This window comes from Xiphias gladius, chromosome 7, assembly GCF_016859285.1.
Source record: "Xiphias gladius isolate SHS-SW01 ecotype Sanya breed wild chromosome 7, ASM1685928v1, whole genome shotgun sequence".
Lineage (NCBI taxonomy): Eukaryota > Metazoa > Chordata > Actinopteri > Istiophoriformes > Xiphiidae > Xiphias > Xiphias gladius.
In genome coordinates, this window is record NC_053406.1 from 21,939,535 (window position 1) to 21,960,683 (window position 21,149).

The window sequence follows — 21,149 nt, forward strand, 5'->3', positions numbered from 1 at the left end:
GTTTCAGAGATAACTGTGCATGCTTCATACAGTAGAGTGCACTCTATCTAAACATTTCTCTGTCACATACAGGTCTCAAACTTTTGAATGAAAGATCTAATTAAGAGAGGTTTTAGTGCCTTACTGTGGTTAGCTATTTAATGTATCAGGCAAATTTGATTTCTACTTGACTTGTTGGTAAACACAAATACAACCTCCATCCAAATTACATGTATTCAGATGAACCACATATAATGCAGCAATGTTGGGACTGGATGACACAGTAATTGTTATTATATCTGCGTCTTCATTTAAATTACATCACAAAATGTGCATGAATAATACTAGCCAGGGAAGATGGTGGAGAAAACTGTCATGCAAACAGCCCTCCTGTCTGTAAGAATCCATGACTACAGGAATTTTTATGCTTATAAGTTACCGTTATTTTTGAAGTGTAGAATGGGTAAGAAGATCCTAAAGGATCCTTAACTACATCTCATGGGGTCCAATTTGTGGACTAATGAAATAAAAATGTTTTTCTCCATCTCCAAGGGGCATGTTGGGAAAATTTTGGTTGGAGGGTCCTGGTCTGAGCTCTATCATGAAAAGGTGTCTTATTCTGTTTTTTATTTTTTATTCTGTTATTTAGCTGCAGTTCTTGTTGAACTGACAAGATGGGAAATTTGACGATAAAATGGATCTGATACTGCTTATTTACCAGAATGAGAGCCTTGTCAGCCCACTGAGAAACCTACCTTAGATTTTAGATGTCAGGCATATTATGAAATGGGCATCACCCATCAGAAAGGTTTACTGAATTAGGCACAAAACACCTTCTGAAGGTAAAGTATTAAATTACAGCGTTCCAGAACCATCAGCTCTATACCTAGACACTTTACTCTGTACCAGTGTTTTGCTCCCATCAGATATACATTTACAAAAGTTTTCCTCTGCATTATTCATGTTTAGGGACATATGGATCTGGGGCCATTCCAAACATATTATGAGCAGAAGCTGAAACACTGTGGACAGTTTGTCTGTTTATCTCAGGGTTGACAGAGATAGACTGGCTGCTAGTTTACATACACACATAACTATATATACCAAAAATCCCAATAATATAATATAAAAAAATTTCTTTAAAATATTATGGTATCAGTAGAACAATGTGAAATTATTGTGGGATTACTGTTGCTTTTGTCTTGAAATGGCATACAACGTAGTCAGCAACAATACACTTACTTGCATAGATTTAGGATAATGTATATGACAACACGTTTGTACTACTTTTCTCTATTAGAGCATTGGATCAAGGTGGATTAAGATATGAAAAACTATGGGGACAGACTAGTTTTTAAGTGTTTTCAGTCAGAACCATCAGCATTTAATTTCAGCTTCACATATGGCTGAGGCTGCTCTTAAGAACTGACCACAAATATGAGTAGGTCATACACCTAATAAAATTTGGTACAAGCGAGACAATATTGCTTGTTGTCCTCTAACTATGAAGATGGAAATAAAGTGGATTTATCTCATAGTCAGTGTGCAGTTTACAGTAGTCACTGTGTTTTGTGGTCTGTCAGCTGAGTCACAGCTCTCTCCAAGATGATAAATTGGAAATTTGATATTTTGACTTTGCTATTTGTCACTTGGTATGACTCATTCAATGAACACTTCTCTGACAAAAGAGAGTCACATTACTCAACAGCCAGCATCTTCACGATCAAAGTTAAGTATGATCTGATGGATAGAGTCTGAGAGAGGTGTGAAAGAAAGTTATTGTGACCTATGAAATTAGAAAAAAAGCTTTCACACTACATCTTCATCTTGATCCTGACATTTGGGAGTAATAGAGTCCTCATGTACTGTCAACAACTGGTTGATATTAACACAAAAGCAAGAAATACACTTTAGATACCCTTGACTGTCAGGTCAGATCAGAGTTATCACAAGGCTTATTTTTCTGTAACGTGATACTCCACCCAAATTCTGTTCTTTAAGCATCAAACAGTCATCTCTTGTAGAATTGAAAGGTGGGTGTTAGAAGTGGCAGACTCCACCTTCATAAAGAACAAGAGCTGTGGTCAACTTGAACTTTATACCAACTGCATGGAATCCAATGGTTACAAAGTTCTCATGGTGGGAAAAAAAGTATCAAAACACACATAGAACCTTGTCAAACCAGTCCTGCAACATAATCCACTTATCCACCATCCATTTTACACAACTGTGAACCTGATGGAGACTCCTAGGTCTAACTTATTTAACGTTTACTGAGCATGTACTGAATGTTTACTCGGAGGGCTACAAACTAATTGACGTCATGTCAAAGAAGTCATGGGTGTGGCTGCATTTGTTAAAACGGACGACCAAAAAGTCACCTATAAACTTTACAAACAGCAGTTTGCATATCACAGCTCAACAACCAACATGGCGTAACATCAAAAAATGGTAGGCTAACTTGGCTGCGTTAGGATGCTCCATGTTAAAAATTTGTGTTTAACACTTGAAGCTTTGAGTTTATACTACTCAATAATTCTTGTCTTGATATCATGAGCAGATATTTGGAAATCTTATGAATATGGGCAGGTGCGCGCTGGTCGACTCTTAGCCTGTTATCATTTCAGTACAAAATGATTAGTTTAAAATGATTTAACATGCTGCAAACACTAGCTTATGTTTATTTAGAATTTATTTAGGCTAATAAGGCTACCAGGTAAAGTGCAATGTGGCTGATTTACTTGATCAAGAGATAATGGGCAGAATTTTTTTTTTTTCTTTTCCGTGACTGATCAGTTGATTGAAGAGTAGCTATGATTTCAGTCAACCAAGATTTTCTTTGGTTGATCACAGCCCTAGTGTAGTATACTGAGGGGGAAAAAAATGAATTTGAACAATTTTAGCATAAGGCTGCAAAGGATAAACTCCAGCCCACTCTAAATAAAAATAAGCTTGTCGTAAATTAAAGAATGTACTGTGTATTCCATTAAAATGATTGATAGAATAGCTCAGGTAAGCATCAGTTTGGCACATTATCAAAAACGGCTTTACTGTAAACATTAAAAGGTTAATTAAATAAGCATTAAACATCATTGCCCCACATGACCCTAAAAATTTTGTTTTTGGGACTGAGTAACTGAATGTGCTAAACACTAAGATGCTACAGTTTTGTGCCACCATCCCTTATCAAAACTAATTAAAGTGGAATGTTATTAATCTTTTATGTATACGCTGCTTGAAATGAAACCCATAATTAAGATGATGTTAGGAGACAGGTTGTGGAGTCCTGCCTTCAAGGTTGATTTAATTCCACAGGAAGTAAATGGAGTAACAAAAGGGAGCTTGAGCTCTGCCATTTTACCTTGAGACATTATCCAACTTGTGTCTTTGCAGTGTGTCTTTTGCTTTTTTGTCATTGTGTATTAGATATGCATCAGTGTATAAACGCTGGAAGTGATAATCACTAACCCAGTGATCAAGATGTGCTCTATTGTCACGGTGAGTATTCCTTATTTCATTTTTATTTCCTCCGCCAAGGAGGTTATGTTTTCACCCGTGTCTTTCTGTTGATTTGTTTTTTTATTTGTCAGCAGGATTATGCAAAAAGTATTGAACCGATTTGCACCAAACTTGGTGGATCGATGGGGCATGGGCAAGTTAAGAACCCATTCAATTTTGGTGTGGATCTGGTTACACAGGCTGATCATTTTTTGACATTTTTGTCAGTTTCCCAGGAAATAATGTATGGATCTTGAAGTAAAAAGTCAGACATATTTATGGTGATGAGATCTCTGACTTTGTATAAGTTGGGGCAGTTTCAGATAATAATCCAGATCTGGTGGAAGTAAATGCTGAATCCGCATTACACACAGGGTTGTACTTATGACTTATGTTTTATGACAAATAAATGATATATGTTATCAAAATACTTCCTTATATTTTTCTATTATAAGAACTAGATAGACAAGTAGGATTGCTTGGCCTCTACTGACTACCATTCTAGTTTAATTTGTAAATAGATATTTGTAGAGTCATACCAAATACGCACTCCTGCTGTAAGTAAGTAAGTTGATTTCGAATCTAAAATCACCATGTCTCAGTACACTTTACAAAAGGGAAAAAAGACAATTACAGAAAGAGGAGATAACAATTTAAAAGACATAAAACGAAAAGATGTTTAAACAATAAATACAACTTTAATTGCTTATTCACAGAAAGCTGTAAATAAGGAACAAAAACCAGAAAAAGGTAGCAATTACACAATTCAGTAATAGGAGATGGAAGATATGAAGGTTTTAGTATTGATTTTAAAACTCCCAAGGTGTTTGCCTCTCTATATGGGCAAGGTAAAGTGTGCCACAGAATTGGACTACGTAAGAACATTTTCTGAGAAAAAAGACAGCTTAATAATCTTTTGGAATAATGAGTAGCTGGCTTCCTGTGATCTGAGTGTTCATGGGTTAATATACGATCTGAGGAGTCCTGTGAAATAGGGAGGTGCAAATCCATGGAGAGTTTTGTGGGTAATGGGAAGCAGTTTGTAGTCTGACCTTGATGAAACAGGAAGGTAGTGGAGTGACAACAGGTGTATTAGTAAATGTGCTCAAATCTGTTTGGGTCTAGTAAGAATTCTACCAGCTGCATTATGGACTAGTTGTAATATTTTAATGATACAGAGTAGGGATGTCCCGATCCAATTTTTGACCTGAATCCGATCAGCGTCCTTTTTAATATTTGATTTCTAGCAATACCGAGTCTGATTCGATACATATTTACACTACTTAAATATTGATTAAATAGCCTGTAAAATGGCTGTAACTCCTAAATTGTTAATGCAGTATTTTTGTTCAACCCCTTGAATTAAAGCTGAAAGTCTACATTTCAATCACATCTTGATGACTTTGTTTCAAATCCATTGTGGTGGTGTACAGAGGAAAACTTACAAAAATTGTGTTACTGTCCAAATACTTATGTGCCTAACTGTATATGATGATAATGATAATAATGTTAATAATAAAAAAACTGCAGCATTCGAATACTGATTGTTCACGCCCATTACCATGGCAACAGTAGAAGCTTCGAAGGTTTGAGGCGTTCAGGTTGGCCATACCTGAATGAATTAACTTTTTATTTCATATTGTTGAAAGAAAATCAGTTAAACCATGCCAGAGCAGGACCTACATGTTCATCTACTGCCTCTCCTTAAAAAAAACAAACAAAAGAACAAAACAAAACAAAAAACTTTAGTCTGCAGCACGCTTTGCTGTCAAGGGACAATCGGTATATCTGGTAATGCATAATAGATAAAGGACAAGGATTGAGACTAGAGTGTGGCCAAGCTGCTTTCCTTTATGGTTGGCCTTCACTTTCAGTATCCCTTTGCTGCTGTGGACTGAGTTGCACACTTTGATCAATCTTGGATCAATATCACCTCTGGGCACTGGTACAATTTTGTAAATGTCACACCCAAGTTTTTTTTTTTTTTTTTTTTCTGTGTCACTCTTGAAACATTATCTAACGGGTCCTTGCCTTTTTTGCTCTTTTACTGCAGACCCACTGCATGCATGTATGTATGGCATTACTACGAGACAATCTATATAACTGTATTTTCCTAGGACGTGTTCCAAAAGTTCAACTGAAAAAAAACTAACAACAAACTTCACAAAATTGCAGTGACATGAAGACTGCTACTGACATTACGATCTGGTTTTGGATTTGTTTGTGTATTTTTCTGGTCAAGCCCCTAGTTCTACTTATGTCCTGCTGAAATGTCCTTGAGCATGAACCTCTACATCACGTCCAGAGATGCTCTTCTATAGCTGTGTGCACTCCAACCTCTATGTGGAGTAGGTCAATGAAAGATAATTTACCTACATGGATCAAGCATTACATTGATGTGGTTAATGTACCTGAGATAGTGCCCGGTATGGTACATGTTGTATATGGTTAGAGAATTAACTCGTCAGCATTCATCAGGAAGAGCAGTGTTCACCTTCATGAATTCTTTACTAAGCCTTTCATCGTTTCCAGTTTGAACTCCATGCATCATAGGGGGCTCTAGTATGCTAAAATTGTGCTTCCTCAGTAAGTTTATTCTCTACTAAGCCATCCAATTTCTGCCAACAGCAGTTTCCTCTGATGTACTCCATGATAATCTTCTTAGGATTTCAGGGAAAATAGAAATTCTGATTCTGTGCAAATTTGTTTGTTTAAAAGTAATTTACCTGAACTGTTGACTGATTCAGGGAGCATGCTCATATGCGTTTTCATGTCCTCAAGCAAGGACAACGTGAATGACTGACTGCATTTTTAACATTATCTGTATATTGCCATATCTGTTTTTGGTCTCACTGATGTTTAAGTACTGTTGCATTCTTATGTTTCTAATTTTCATGGGGTCACTCCACGTTCTTTTTTTAATCTACTTTATTTAAATGTGTTAGGTTTTTTTATAATACTTTTTTAAATCATACATAGTGATAGAGAGACAGCAGTATTTGTGGTGATGGAGTTTACCCTCATACTCACTACTCATGCAGCTTGTTGGGCTACTGCTGTGCTCCTACTTGCAAATTAAAATGGTTTTACAATCAATTTTATTCTCTTTCCATTATTCACTGCTAATAACAATAAAATACGAATTTAGACTAGCTCTGTATGTCAGCTTTCTCTAGATAAATAGATCAGAAAATTGGAAATGCTGTTGGGTATAGAACTTTGTTGTTTCATTGATAACCAGCAGCCAGTGCCTTCAGGAAATGCTAACCAGACAAGTTCAAACTACTGTGCAACTCTTTTTTTCTTCGGCCTTACTCCTCTCTTGCTATGCTGATCCCTCTTACTTGCTCATGCAGTTTTACTCTGGGGGGATGCTGATGGTATATTATTTGGCTGCTGTCTACATTTGTGTCAGGGTGAATTCTGGGATGCATCTTCCAGCTCAGAGGGGTAATTTTTGCCAGGGGCACAACTGACTCCTGGTTGTAGGGAGTCTGTCGCAGTGGCCGACCCTGTCTTTTAGGACTTTTCTTGATGAAAAGTGTTCAAAATCCTGTTGAGAGACAGGCAGACATTTCAGACATTGAAATGTAGTGAGATGGTAGAAAACTTGACAAAATTCTGCAAAGTGCCCTTACACTCTGCACAGTGTGGTCACATCCGCTAGAATGAGCTGAAGGTTATTTGCGTCCTTGATCTTACTCGGTTTAGATTTGTCTGCTCACAAAAACAAAAACATGGAATGATTATTGTATATATTCATTTATTTGTCTTTAACTCTTTAGTTAACAAGTCCTATTTACATTTTAAATCTTATTTTGTTCCTAACTGAGCTACTTATATGTATTTCCAAAAGTTTATCACTCTGTTTCTGTCAAAGGATGTCTGATTGTGGTTTTACTGTGACGATATTTCTCTGTTACATTGAGATGACATACCATTGATGCTTGATGTAATTTGGCGTCATTCATTCTCCACCAGCCTCTGAAGGGTATATTACAATGAAGCCTGTTCATACCATATACTGTATATGTTATATTCTTTTCTCTGAGATTAGTCGTTGACTAAGCTAGAACGTTGTATATGCTGGACTTTGGGTTAGCAGTTCTTTGCATATGTGTAAAAAAGAAATGAATTACATATCCGTTCATTCATTGGATGTGTATCACCGTTGAAAATATTTTTGGTAGTTATTGCTATTGTTAGTAAGTTATTGGTGCACCGTACTTTTTTTTTTTTATTGTGCTTTTTGGTGCAGCAATAATACATTCTAAGCATGACCTTTTTTGTCAATTCCCATACACATTGGTAATTTCTTGACCCATTTTGTAAATTTTTTAAATTAAAAATTTTCCTTTTTTTTTTCAACATTTTCCTTTAGAAAGTTGATGCTCCGACAGCAAAAGCACTGTTCCCAGCCATGCTTTGGCTGCACTCTGCAATAAATGCAATGCATAATGTTGGCCAATTTACCATATCTAAGGCAGGGAAATTGGAAAAATCATTCTTTGTGAAAGGCACATATTTTGGCCTTTTTGTAAGCTGTAGACTCTGGCTGTGGCTCGGAGTCAGATTAGGCTATTTCTGCCGAAGATGTTGGGTCAGGATTAGGTATTTTACCAGGGACAGGGGAGACAGGTGGTGAAGCGGTTACCTCCGCTGATGATGACCGGTCTGGGCTGGGCCATTCATGGACAGGGACAGGTGTAATGGGTACCGAAGCATTTTTCATGATGAAACAACAACCAATAGTTCTCTTCATTTTGAATTACCAGTATGTTTTAAGGTCGTGATGTTGCTCAAGGAGGAGTACGGGGCGAGGTTTCACACATTCACACATGCCTAATTTTTTTTCCCCATCCACATTCAGTGAAGAAGAATATCAGCGAAGAATATCACACAGGACCTGTTAATACCTGGCATTAACATGTGTCTTGGGTGATCGCATCACAAGCGGACAGCTCCAAGAATGTCAGTTCACATCCACACCACATGCGTCTTGAGTGACCACTTGTGATCAGATCTCAACTCCCCACTCCTTATGCAAATAAACATGTACATCAATTCTGCTCGCAAAAACCAAATGGGTTGTTGTTTCTAACCAGTGGGAGGCAGCAATGCACTTCCCGTGCCTAATCTGTCTGAAATTAAAAGAAGAAGAAATAAAAAAAAATACAGACTGGGTCTATTCCTTGGGGTTAATATATCTTTATGGGCTTTTTAAAATTTTCAGATGTCATGGACAAAGTCAGCTTATGTGATATTTATGACCTGTATTTGTTTGCGAATGAATATGTACATCTGCTTATGTGGAGCATGTCATTGAGTAGGCGGTCCTTCAAGGTCGTCCAGGCCACGCTGCTAAAATAATGTGGCCATAAGCGGCCCTTACCACCTCCTAATGTGATACGAACGATCAAATCTCAATACATCCTCAATTCGTCTTTGGTGCATTCACACCTGTAGTTAGACCTGTCCTGGTCGGATCACCGCAGATGCATGTTAATGTTAGGTATGAACAGGGCAATAGAGACAGAGCTGCTAAATGTCAGGTGGACTGGTGCGACCAATCAAAATGTTTAGTTGCATCTAACAGAATTTTTGGTTGCATGTCACACACTTGAGCCGTACATGTCAAAGACACTGACAGAATGACAGAGTGGCATGTGGTGACTTTTACAGATAGGCAAGCAGAGCCGAAAAACCAACTACGCTCTGCCCCCTTCTGCCCACAAACCACCATCTCAATCTGCAATTCAGCTACTACACCAACCAGAAAAATGGACCAGACTAAAACATAACTTTTCATGACATTGGTAGTAGCAAATTTCTCTTAAATTCAGGGCCTCTCCTGTTTTTCCTGTGCTGAAAGTCTCTTTCCTGCATCTTGCTGCACTCTGCCTGGACATCTTCACCTTTCTGCACTCCTTGTTGGGAGAAGAAGTATTAGGATTATTGCTTTGAACTGACCGAAAACATATCGAATGTGTAGTATAGAGGAAAAAATATCGAAAGAAACCCACTTCTACTCACTTCCTTTGGTTTGAGAGGATAAATCACAGTGCAGTTTGCTTGTTCACTTGATACTGCTACTTCTTAGGAACAAAAGACTGTTGAAGCCCCACATGCATCTGCACATGTGTGTAATTTGTGCAATATCATGTATGATCTCAGAACGGTGGAAGCTCAGTCAAGGGCAGCTGGACAAGCACAAGTCTGTAACTAGCTATAGCTATTCACCCATCAAAGATCGCAGGATTATCCACAATGCGCACGTCAGAAAAATGCTACTTCCATTTTGGTATCATTCTAATTGATGTCTATTTCGCTTTAACTGGTCAAGCACTGCTGCTATGTTTGTCCTGACAGCATACCACTGGAACAACAGGATCTTCACCCTCTAGGATGTTGCAGGCTACATACAACACATTGTTAGCATTATTTAGCACCGAGTCATTGTTACAAAGACCTGTTTACAGTCATGGACAAGTGTGTTGGATCATCATCAGGAGCAGCAGCAGCAGCAGCAGCAGCAGCAGCAGCAACAACAATGTGAATACTTAGGCTTACTCCCGGGTGGAGTTGATACTGGCAGTAAACCAAATCCCAGCCTGGGTGTTAATGTGTTGTCTCCCCCCATTGGGACAAGGCCATGCGCGCACATGCTCATTTCTATGGAGATGAGCTGCATCTCTGATCAGGCAAACATGCAAAGTCATATTACTTGCTGCAGCAGAGTGACAGCTGGTTACTGTAGCAAAGTGTTAACGTTGCACTGCAGATGCAGCAAAAACAAAGACAGCTTGATAACTAGATAGTGAAGGTGCAAAGAAAATCTGTAGCCCTGTTCCTGACAATCATTATGTATAACTGTGCTTTGAAATTAAAATCTGTGTCTAATTTGTATCTTACCTGTATATATGAATGAATGCATGAACATATCTGCGTCATTACTGATGAAAGCGGGGCCCCTTTATGTGCTGTGATTTTAGAAATATGCTTGGCTTATATTAGATATGGTCTAGCTTGTGTTTGACACTGAACGAATGAATCCAGAGGCAATCAGCAGTGTAATTGGATGTCAGGATATAATTGATTTGATGTTTGAATTGTCAAAATATTATTTGTACATCCTTATGTCATGAAACAGCAAATGGATTTGGGTATAGAACAAATAAAAGACCAGCAGTATTTACTTTTAATAGCAGCAGCTATTTCACTTTGGCACATGTCGACCTCATCTTTTGCACGTCATCTTATCCTAACATTGGAAAAAGGGATTTATTCAAATTTATTCAAATCATGTTGGAAAGGTAAATCATGACATTTTCTCAGCTTCCTTACTCTTTGGTAACCAGGTTGTGATTGAAAAGGCTGTGAACAAAATTATAAAAAAAAAAAAAAAAAAAGGAAATAAATGTTCACATCATTTGTGATTACGGAAAAAAAAAAGAAAATTGGAGCTTAGGATATCAGCACAACTAGTGATATCTGGCTAGCTATTTGACCAATTTTAGATGGCATTTGATTAAATATATAGAAGTTTCTGATATTCTAGATGTGGTTATATTTTATCTTTGAATATGATAGCATGATTTATCAGTCACTGACATCATGGAAGGGTCCATATACTTGTGCAGCTGTCTAAATGTGTGCTATAGCATATTGGTCTGAATGCTGTGAACCCACTTCCCCACTGAAAGGTGGTCTTTGTATAAGCAATTTCTCTTTCCATCTCTGCTAGTGACAAAACGCACACAACAGAGAGTAACCCACTTTATTGGTGTAACATAAGACATCTGAGGCCCGTATTACAGAAAGTGACAGATTTATAATTCTCTGTTGCACATGAGCCACTAGGCAGTTAATGATGTGTGCTGTGAATACAGATTTCTACATTCCCCTTGGTCTAGAAGTGCTGCAGCTCTGTAGCCTGCAATGGGTTTGCCGTTATATGACTGAGGCCACGATGCTGTGTTCATCCTGTTTTACTGCTTTTTTTTTTTTTTTTTGGTGAAGGTTTTGGTTTTGATAAAGGTTAGTGTAATCAATCTCCTAGATGTTTATATTTATTGCTCGAGTACAGCTGGGATGTTTCCATTTCCTGCTGATATTGAAGCATGAAGGACTCTGTAAGAGCTAGATCACACACTGATTTAATGTAGCTGAAGTATGGGGGAATAATGGAGGGCTTACTGAGAGTTAGTGGTTTGGATTACAATTAATACTAAGGGATCAACGTAATGAACGAAGACACCATCCATTTTTATGGCTCATTATCCTCCCTGCCACATTCAAACACATTCTGTCTTTTTATAATTAGTCACTTGGACATACTTTGTCTGCTGTCTGCTTGATTTTCCATCTGGTTCAATGCGTTAACTTTTAAAAAACATTTTGGTGGAGTCTCATCAGCTATTGAATATTTAGGTATGCTTCTAATGGAACATCAGTGGTGCGTAACTTCTGATTCAAATGCCATTCAATATCGGATTTCCTCAGCACTAAAAGTGTAGTGTTGCTCATACAAACACACATTAGCTAAAACTAATGCAGTCTAATACAGCAGCCCTGCAATAAATCCTACCTTCATAACCGTTATAATGTTCAGTTTGTGTCAAAACTATTCTAAAGTGCTGTTGATTCAACTTTATGGTTATTTTGGAGGCCGCAATTTGTGGTGCTTTTAAAGTGTATTGTGTTATATAGACAGGTGTTTTCGTTATTTTGTCCGACCCCCCCCCTATATCAATGAGGGTAGGCAAAAATACCAACTAAACAAAATAACACCACTCTGTAAAATGCAATACAGTTCAACAACACCAGAAACTACACCTTCCAAAATTATAATACAGTTGAATCAACACCTCAATTTCCATAAAAACAGAGCATTATCACCTTCATGAAGGCAGGATTTATGGCAGGACTGTTGTACTAGGCAGTATTTATTTTAGATAGGTGTTTCTGATAAACTGCCAACTGAGTTCAGATTCATGAGAGACTAATGGATCATGACATATGTTCTACTTCCCTTGTTTAATTAAATGAATTGGAAACGGCTTCTCAATCAATTCAGAATGTGTTTATTTTTCAGTTGCAGGCACCTCAGTGTTTGGCCTCTGTTTTCTGGGATAAGAGACCTAATAATGATTTATGCTGCCCTTTAGATGACTTTTTTGGAACCACTTTGATTCTTTGTTGATTTAATTTGATTTGCATAGGGAACCAGTGTACTGTGGCCACTGTTGTAACCAATTTTAATAACTGTTTACGTTATTTACATTTAAAAAAAAAAGAAAAAAAGCTGTCATTAGAAAAATAAAATCATTACTAGTTATGAGCAGTTTTGATTCAATTGCAGATTTATTTTTTGACATTTGAATACGTAGTGTACAAATGCTGCTTAACACGACAGAACAGTGGATAAATTTAACTGCTCCATACTGTACTACATATCTCTTTTTTAGCTTTGTGGAAGCAATTCAGTCTTTGTATGTTGTGCATATGGGCATATTGAAGCCCAATTTCAGGCAAAGGCTAGATGCTGAATGTGTGTCTCAGCTAATGCTATTAGTTGTGAGAGTTGGACTGCTTTGAAAGGAACATCTGCCTGGAGAGCCTCACTGTTGCTCCAGAGTCTCAAGCAGAGAAGGATTACTGCTGTGGCATTTGGTTGAAGATGATTCAGCATGGAATTAGATGGCCTATATGGAACAGCTTGGGACAGTGTGACAGTCTTACTCTTCTTGTTAATATGAATACAGGGTGTTAGGAGTGGTGAAAGGCTGCAGAGATTGCTGAATACTAGCATCATGCTGCTGACTGACAATACATACTTTGTTTTGAGTACTTTATCTCGTATTCCCTGGCTTTGGGCAGAAAATCCCCACTCTGGGAGTTTATATTTGCTTTTTTCTATAAATTGTGTTGAGCATATTTTATTTTTAAGCAGGATGGTCATATGTAGCTTTTTTTTTTTTTTTTTAAAGCTGCAGGCTGTTTTTTATTTTATCACAGTATCAGTATCTCACCTGTCAGTCCCATCTCTTCGCTTGAGCATTTTTTTCACTTGAGAAAAAATGTTATACATGCATTATATAAAGAAAAAAACATATGAAAAAGTCAAAGTAAACTAATCACAGAACAAAAACAGTGAACAATGGGCTTTATTGATTGTGTTATTCCAATAATTGCATCACATAATATTAGCAGTTTATATATGTTAGAGATTTAACCAGCTAGCCTGATGTGGTCTTGTTCTGTTTTAGTCCATCCCAACAGTTGTAAAGAGTAGTTATCTGAGTTGCCATAGCATTTCTGTCATATGGAACCAGTCTGGATATTCTCCTCTTACATCTGTCATCATTTGTGGGCATTTACTTCCGCAGGAATGTTGCTCACTGGATATTTTTTATTCTGAGTAAACTCTAGAGACTGTTGTGCACGAAAATCCCAGGAAATCAGTAGTTTCAGAAATACTCAAACCAGCCTGTCTGGCACCAAAAATCAGGCCATGGTGAAAGTCACAGAGATCAGTTTTCCCCCATTCTGGTATTTAATGTGAACATTAACTAAAGGGGCTGTCCTCTATCTGCATAATTTTATACATTTCGCTCCTGCTGCATGATTTGCTGATTGAATAATTGCATGATTAAGCATGTGTACAGGTGTGCCTAATAAAGTGCTCAGGGGAGTGTATGTTTCCATTCAAATTGATACACCAAGCAAGTCTCCCTCAATGAATGAGCAGTATTTCATGGGGACCAAACCACAACCAGACGAATAGTGCAGCGAAGCCTCTACAAAAGGGGATAAAAGTGCTTACTGAAGACAGTGTCTCTGTATCCCAGGTGTAAGTTTTTGGAGGTGGCATATTTTCTCCTAGAAAGCACACTGTTGTCATTATCCTGCTGAAAACCTTATCTGCTCACAGTTTAAATATGGGGCTTCGAGTTCCTGGAGAACATTCAGGTGTATTATTTATTTTACTGCCCATGGATATGTCATCACAAAGTAGTGTTTCTGGTTTTTGGACCTCCCAGGGTGACAACTGCTTTTACCTGGTGTCCCAGAGCTAAATTGATATGTCCAGGTGGAATGTCTGAAATGAGAACCGATAAATAGAGCATTGTAGTTGACCATGAAAACATAAAGCAGATGTCTCTCCCTAGAATTCTTTGATCTGAGGGTGCCTGTACGAACACATTGAGTATATCGTATGCTAAAATTGCAAGAGAATATGCATTTAACTCTCTACTTTTGGAACAGTATGATGCTGCTTTAGAAGAGTTTATGTTGCCTGGCTTGTTTTCAAAAGCTGGTTTACAGTTTTGGGTTTGGCCCAAGCAATAGAAATTTGTTTTTGTTTTTTGTTTTTTTTCTCTTTGGAGGGCTTTCTTCTCCAGTGGCACATTGCCAGCCGTGGCTGATGGAGGGCTCTGTTGACCTTGAAGAAAACCAATGTTTCACCACACGGGGGTAGTAGATGGAGGATGGGGAATAGGGTGAGGAGAAGTTCAGGACAGCCTCCTCGCTACTCCAGGGCACAGGAGGAAAGCCAAGCTAAATCCATGTGGCAGCGGTGCCTGCACTTTATAACGACATTGTGTTCACAATGTAGGCATTAACGATGACTAGATTGTTCCAAATTGATCTTCGCTGCTAACAATAGTAAGTGTCCCTGTGGCTACAATCCTGCAGTGGTCATTGTTAATGTTTCCAATCAGCCATGCAACTCTGTGTCCATTACTCATAGCCAGAGGGTTGCTGTGCGTAGCTGTCATAATATTTTCCCTTTTTAAAGAACGGCTCTCTATCCTTCCTGGTCTTTTCACAGGTAATCTGTTTCTGACAGTCTCAAAGTACACCAGAATGATTATTAACTGTTTTTTATAAAAAACAGTTAATGTGCAAGATGTCCCCGAATTTGTATTGACCAATGAGCATAGGATTCAAAATTGGTTTGCTCTCTTTGCTTGCTTCCTGGCCGCACTGGAGTCAGGGCCACTTCTCTGGAACAGTTTTACCTGCCTGACTTTATTAAAAGTGTTGAACAAATTAGTGAGCCATTACTGGCTTAAAAGTAAATTTGCACTGCAAAGTCTAACAACGCTGTACATCAAATGTCAACCAGTCCAAAACTTCTAAGACCCCCAGTGACCCTGTGTCATTGCTGACTAATCTTTTTTTCTATCTTATAGCCCCCCGTAAGTCCTCTGTTTTTTTTGTTTTTTTTAAAATCGTGGAACCACTTTTAATCTAATTTTAAAGATGGAACTGGCTGGTTTGCAGAGACTGTGATGTATAGTGACACTCTCAATACATCTGAGGACAAGCATTTTTGTTACAATCTGCAGCTCCTTCAACATCAGTCTCTTCATTGCTACAACACTTCTGCCCAGAAATGTCCGAGCATAAAAGTCTGAGCTGTGTTGTAAGTGAGACTCATGAAAGAAAAAATCAGGCATTTCAACAACATAAGAGAGTGATAGCCCTAAGTGATTTGTTGACTAGAAGACTGTTTCTGTGGCGTTCTGAAGAAAGTTGGTCGTCGTCTTTATCTTTCTGCATAGGCTAATGAGAAGTATACACAAGCATAGTAGGTCTGGTGGTTGAATCATGGTTCCTTGCATAAAATATGGATTTATTTGTTTTGTAGTCTATAGTGAGTATCAGCGGCAGGTTTAGGAACATCGTCTCCCTCCTCCTGTTGATTCTCGCTCAGTGATGGTCTTCAGTGTGCAGCTTCGCGTTACATTGTGGCCGTAATGGCAGTGTGGAGCGAGCAGGGTTGGAAATGAACACCTACCAAGAGCCATATGTTGGTAAGTACTTTTTGTTTGGTGGGTGAATTTGTAAGGGTCAGCAGAATAAAACATGTGACTGCCTTAGTTATACACATTCCTTGCATGTTTTCAAACTATGTCCCAGCTGACTGAACATTGTCTGAAATAGTAAGCAGAAGCATGTCTATATATCTTACATAGTGGGTCAGGTGTCCGCTTCATTGGCTCAACAAGAAAGGGAACAAAAACTATGCAAACATTTCCCTTCATTCTCTTGGCTCTTTACTTTCTGAGCCCAGTGGACAGATTTCTGTGAAAAATGTAACTTAATATTTTTCTCCAGTTAAAGTGATAAATTAATAACCCTGCACTAATTCAAAAGCCACCATCACAGTTTTCATTTTATTTATTTATTTTTTTACCAAAATAATAAAATAGAATTAATATGAATGAAAGTTTAAGTGGGAGAATGTGACTCCTGAAACTGATGTGACGGGATTGATTGTTAAGAGGACGTATCACTCTGTTGGAGTTATCGGAACTACAAAAGCACTCAGTCCACACGCTGTCGTACAGTAGTGTTACAATGTGGAGTTTCTTCCCTCATAAACAATCTTTGGTTGAGTACATGGGCTGCTGTGAGCACACGAACCTGACGACAGCCAGGTTGCTAAGGTTAATTAGCGACAACTGATGTGACCTGCTGCCGCCGTTTTTCAGTCTAACCAGTGAAAACGACGGTCTGTGCCGGCTAAAACTGAGAAGCTGCTACCTGCTTTCTACTAGGTGCCACAAATGATTTTTATCACTCACAGTACCAATGGTTATGACGTGGTGAGTTTTCAGCTGCTGTGTTATGTCAGTGAAGTCTTGTTCATTCATTCCCTCTGACAGCTGTCATTTCTGCCAGGGAGTGGGAATGCTTTTACTGTGCTTCCAGCAGTTAAGCATGTTTCAAGTTTGAACCAGTGTTCTGTTGCTAGTTTATGAGATTGAGTGTGTCAGATGTTGTATAGGCGGTCATCTTGCGCTTGGCAGGGGAAAACAGAGAGTGAAGGAGATGGTGACAGGAAATAGAGTAAGCAGAAGAGACGGGAAAAACAAGTGTTTTACACAGTTAATCAACCTGTCATCATTACCCTCAAGCCTCTAGTATGCAATTCAGAATGATTCAGCTTCATCAGTGTGATTTAAGTACACACATTCAGTTACAGTCCTGCATTGGTACGTAACAAAAATATATATTTATGACAGCTTTGCAAGTTTTGCATGCAGAAATTTTTTTTTTCCCCATTAAAACAAATACTACACCCGGGAAATCATGAACATTAATGATGCTTGCCAATATTCTACAGATTGCTTGTAAACATTCTATTTAAAAGAACATCACTATTGAACTGTTTTTGTGCAAAGTACGAATGATCTTTTTCTAAAACGTCTGCAAGACTCCTTGTGAATTCAAAATGCAGAATGCAATAGACTGATGATGCTCTGTCAGATTTAGCTGTAGTTTTTTCTTTAGGGAGGCCGTAGCCCTTCGACTGTGCATTGTTGGACCCCAGAGTATTTTTTTTAATTTGCCATCTGTCATGTAGGACTTGAAGTTAATCTCATTTTAAATTTTGGATCTAAGCACTGCATGTATTCATTTACTGATAGCCGTACTGAGTTACTGTGGGATCCATGGCTTGTTTAATGCGTTATTATTATGATATATTGATATTTGATAGTCATTTATATTCTAAAATTTAACAGATCATTTCTGTCTGCTGTGAATAAACCAAGTAAAACCCACTTAATATGACAGTCTATCCTGGGTGCCTTGTTTTGGAAAACAGTAGGTTACACAAGTCAGCACATGTGATGACTTGTGTCTTGTTAACACCAGCATCTCAGTAAAAATGAAGTATAAAAAACCATCAGCATAGACAGCGTTTACCAAAAATACAAGCAGTAAGATTTTCACAGTTCATGCTTCAGTAAACAGTTTTAATTTTGATTTACAAAAATTTAGCTTAATCCTCATGACAGCTGTCAGAGCCTAACCAGGTTATTCTAAACAAGTTATGACATTTACACACACCGCACAAAAACTGGATTACCTGAGTAACCAGATTAAGGATGAAATTCTCCGTGCCTGTAAGTGTGGCCACTGATTGAATCAAACCCTCGCTCTTAACACTCTCAGTTCAGCTCCAAGTAACCTATCCTCTCTCTGTCTGTGAGGGCTCCAGAATGACACTTCAGGTGCTACGCAGTCGGTCCCTGTCGGTACACTCATTCTCAGTCAGAGGGCAGCTGGTGCTTCCAGGTCCGTCACTGATTCAGTGGTGTTGTGGACGATGCGCCTGTGTTTCTGCACTGAGCCGTGTGATTGCCATGTGTCAGAGAGCATGGCCAAGTCTCACTCGGGGCATCTGCAGATTAGTGTGTGTGTTGCCTGAGTGACCATGTTTTTTGGCTCTCCAATCCTCTCCTCTCCTCTCCTTTCCTCTGAGTCTTAAGATGCTGGCTGGTAGTCTGAACACTCTCTAATTGTAAAACTGTTCACTGCACATAGGCATTAAAGCAGCCCTGTTTGGAGCCTGCTGTGGTAATTATTAGGCTCCTAGTTTTTGATGTGCTGGTGTCATGCACATTTTATCCATTACCAATAATACAACATTTAAAACAACATGAATTCTCAAGAAGCACTATTTTCACTAATGAGATGAGAGCGTGTATTGCACTCTTTCTTGACCACCACTATGTCCTTTAGGTAAGCATAGCTGGCAGGAAAGAACTGCATAAGAAAGACCATTGTTTTAAAAAAAAAAAAAAAAAAAAAAATGTAGCAGTTGACATACTAGTTATAGGAAAAAAAAACAGTTATACTAGTCCCTGACATCCATTCATTCATGTCCCTGACATCCATTCATGTCCCTGACATCCATTCATTTCTCTATACAAGGATCTTTGGGAATTGCAGTATGAAACCACAATGGCAACATCCACAACTGAAATGTTGTAAAAAGCAAAAAACAAAACACTTCAAAATAAACATAATTTTTTTAACTTCATTATTCAATAACGGTTTTATTGATTTCAACCTACATGTCGCACAAACACATCTTTATAATAGTCAATCAGTAGCTTATGTCTTTGCAAAACATTGTAGTCACTGATATAAAAATCAGTGAATAGTTAGTTGTGGTCATGGGGAAAATTCTCCTCCAGCTATACAACCAAAATAACCATAACAATACAAAATCAAAACAAAAAAATAAAACATTAACCAATGCGGACAGAGACTACAGAATACACGAGTTGGTTTATCACCACTGATTCCAGGAGATGTGCTTATTGTGCTATTCTGCTTTTAATCTGAAGGAGACGCAGTGGACCCTTCCATACATGGGTAGCCTGTATATTTAGGAAAACTAATGAAACTAAATAAATATCTGGGAAAAACAACTCTAACTCTTCAGTATCTCAACAGTGGAGCTGCTGAAAGAATAAATGTCTTGTTTGTATCCATTAATGTTCCAAAAACAAAAAAAAAACAACAAAAAAAAACCAGTTATACCTGTTGGTGTGTTAGCCTAAATGATCTCAGCTGGCAGGTATCCGACTAGAGTTAAGGAAGTTTTTACTCGTTTAATTAGTGGTCTTTTGCCCATGATGTAATTATAGAAGCATTCAAGTGCTTTTTGAGGACTGATGATGTGAAGGGCTTCACGTTGTGGGCAAACTCCACTTTCTGCACTGTAGGGTGACTCTGCTGTTTCACAGCCATTTGGCTCCTCTGTCTGTCTGTCTGTCTAGACTCAGGTTGCTCCATCACACAACAGTCCATCTATGATTCATAAATGTTCACATGTGCCTATGCATATAAACTCTGAGAAATGTGCCCAATAATTGCGCACGATTTCTATCCTACATTTGCAGTAATACCTATACTGGTATCACCACCAAAAGTATTCCTTGCTAATTTTATAAGCATGCACAGTATGCATGCAGTTTATTCCTTAGAACATTGTCTAGACAAGAGTGAAAACTGGATTCATGTATTATAGTTTATGCCTTTTCACTGATTTGTTGGGTCAGCTCTATTTCATAATGGTCCAGGTGGTAGTCTTTGAAGCGTCTGTCACCCATAGATCCCACAGCTTGGCATTCAATTAGTGGTTTCCTGCATTCGCACATACATGTGGGTCTCCTGCACAAAACATCAATTTTGTTCCCACATGACACAACTGTGCAGAAAAAATATGCTTTTTGCCGACTCATCACATGTGGTGTGGCTGCTGGGCAACACAAGTGGTGGATTTTGAACGTTGATTCTTTTATCTCGTGCTTAAGCCATGGCAAAAGATCTTTGGGAATCTTGCCCTGAAAAAGTGACTCCAGCTCATGTTTTGAACATGACAATGAAACATGAAAAGGTTTTTTTTTTTTTTTGGTGTTCCTCTGCTTTTGTTCAAACTAGTGTAGTGCCCGCTTAAAATGTGCTTGTTATTTCATTTATAGTTCAATAGTTTAATCAGTCTTGTAATCGTCATCATCTAATTTCCACATCACTGCTGTGTTATGATATTAATAATAATAATAATAAACCCTATTTGTCAGATATGTGATCAGAAAATGCTGGAACACAAATTCATAAGGATTGTTGTGACCCATACACTCACTTGCCAATTTATTAGGTACACTTAGATAAAATAAATTCACTGTAATACAATAGGCCTGCAATAAATCCATCGTTCACAAGGATTGTAATGTTCAGTATTTATTAAATCTGTTTGAAAGATGAGTTGATTTATTTTAATGGTCATTTTGCAGGCTGTAGTTTGTGGTGCTGTTGAGCTGTACTGGGTTATACTGAGAGGTTGATCCCGATATTTGATC

The 21,149-nt window shown here is 38.1% G+C and overlaps 1 protein-coding gene across 3 annotated transcripts in view; it reads left to right on the top strand.

The window, feature by feature from the left end:
• nbeab (neurobeachin b) overlaps positions 1-21,149 on the top strand; it is a 196,115-nt gene that overhangs the window by 2,380 nt on the left and 172,586 nt on the right. Inside the window, exon 1 of one of the 3 annotated variants that reach the window (XM_040130605.1) lies at positions 543-588. The exons of the other annotated variants lie outside the window; for them this stretch is intronic. The gene's annotated coding sequence lies outside the window, so the exon portion shown is untranslated. Of the gene's footprint in view, positions 1-542; positions 589-21,149 lie in introns of those variants that run through there. 3 annotated transcript variants of the gene reach the window in all.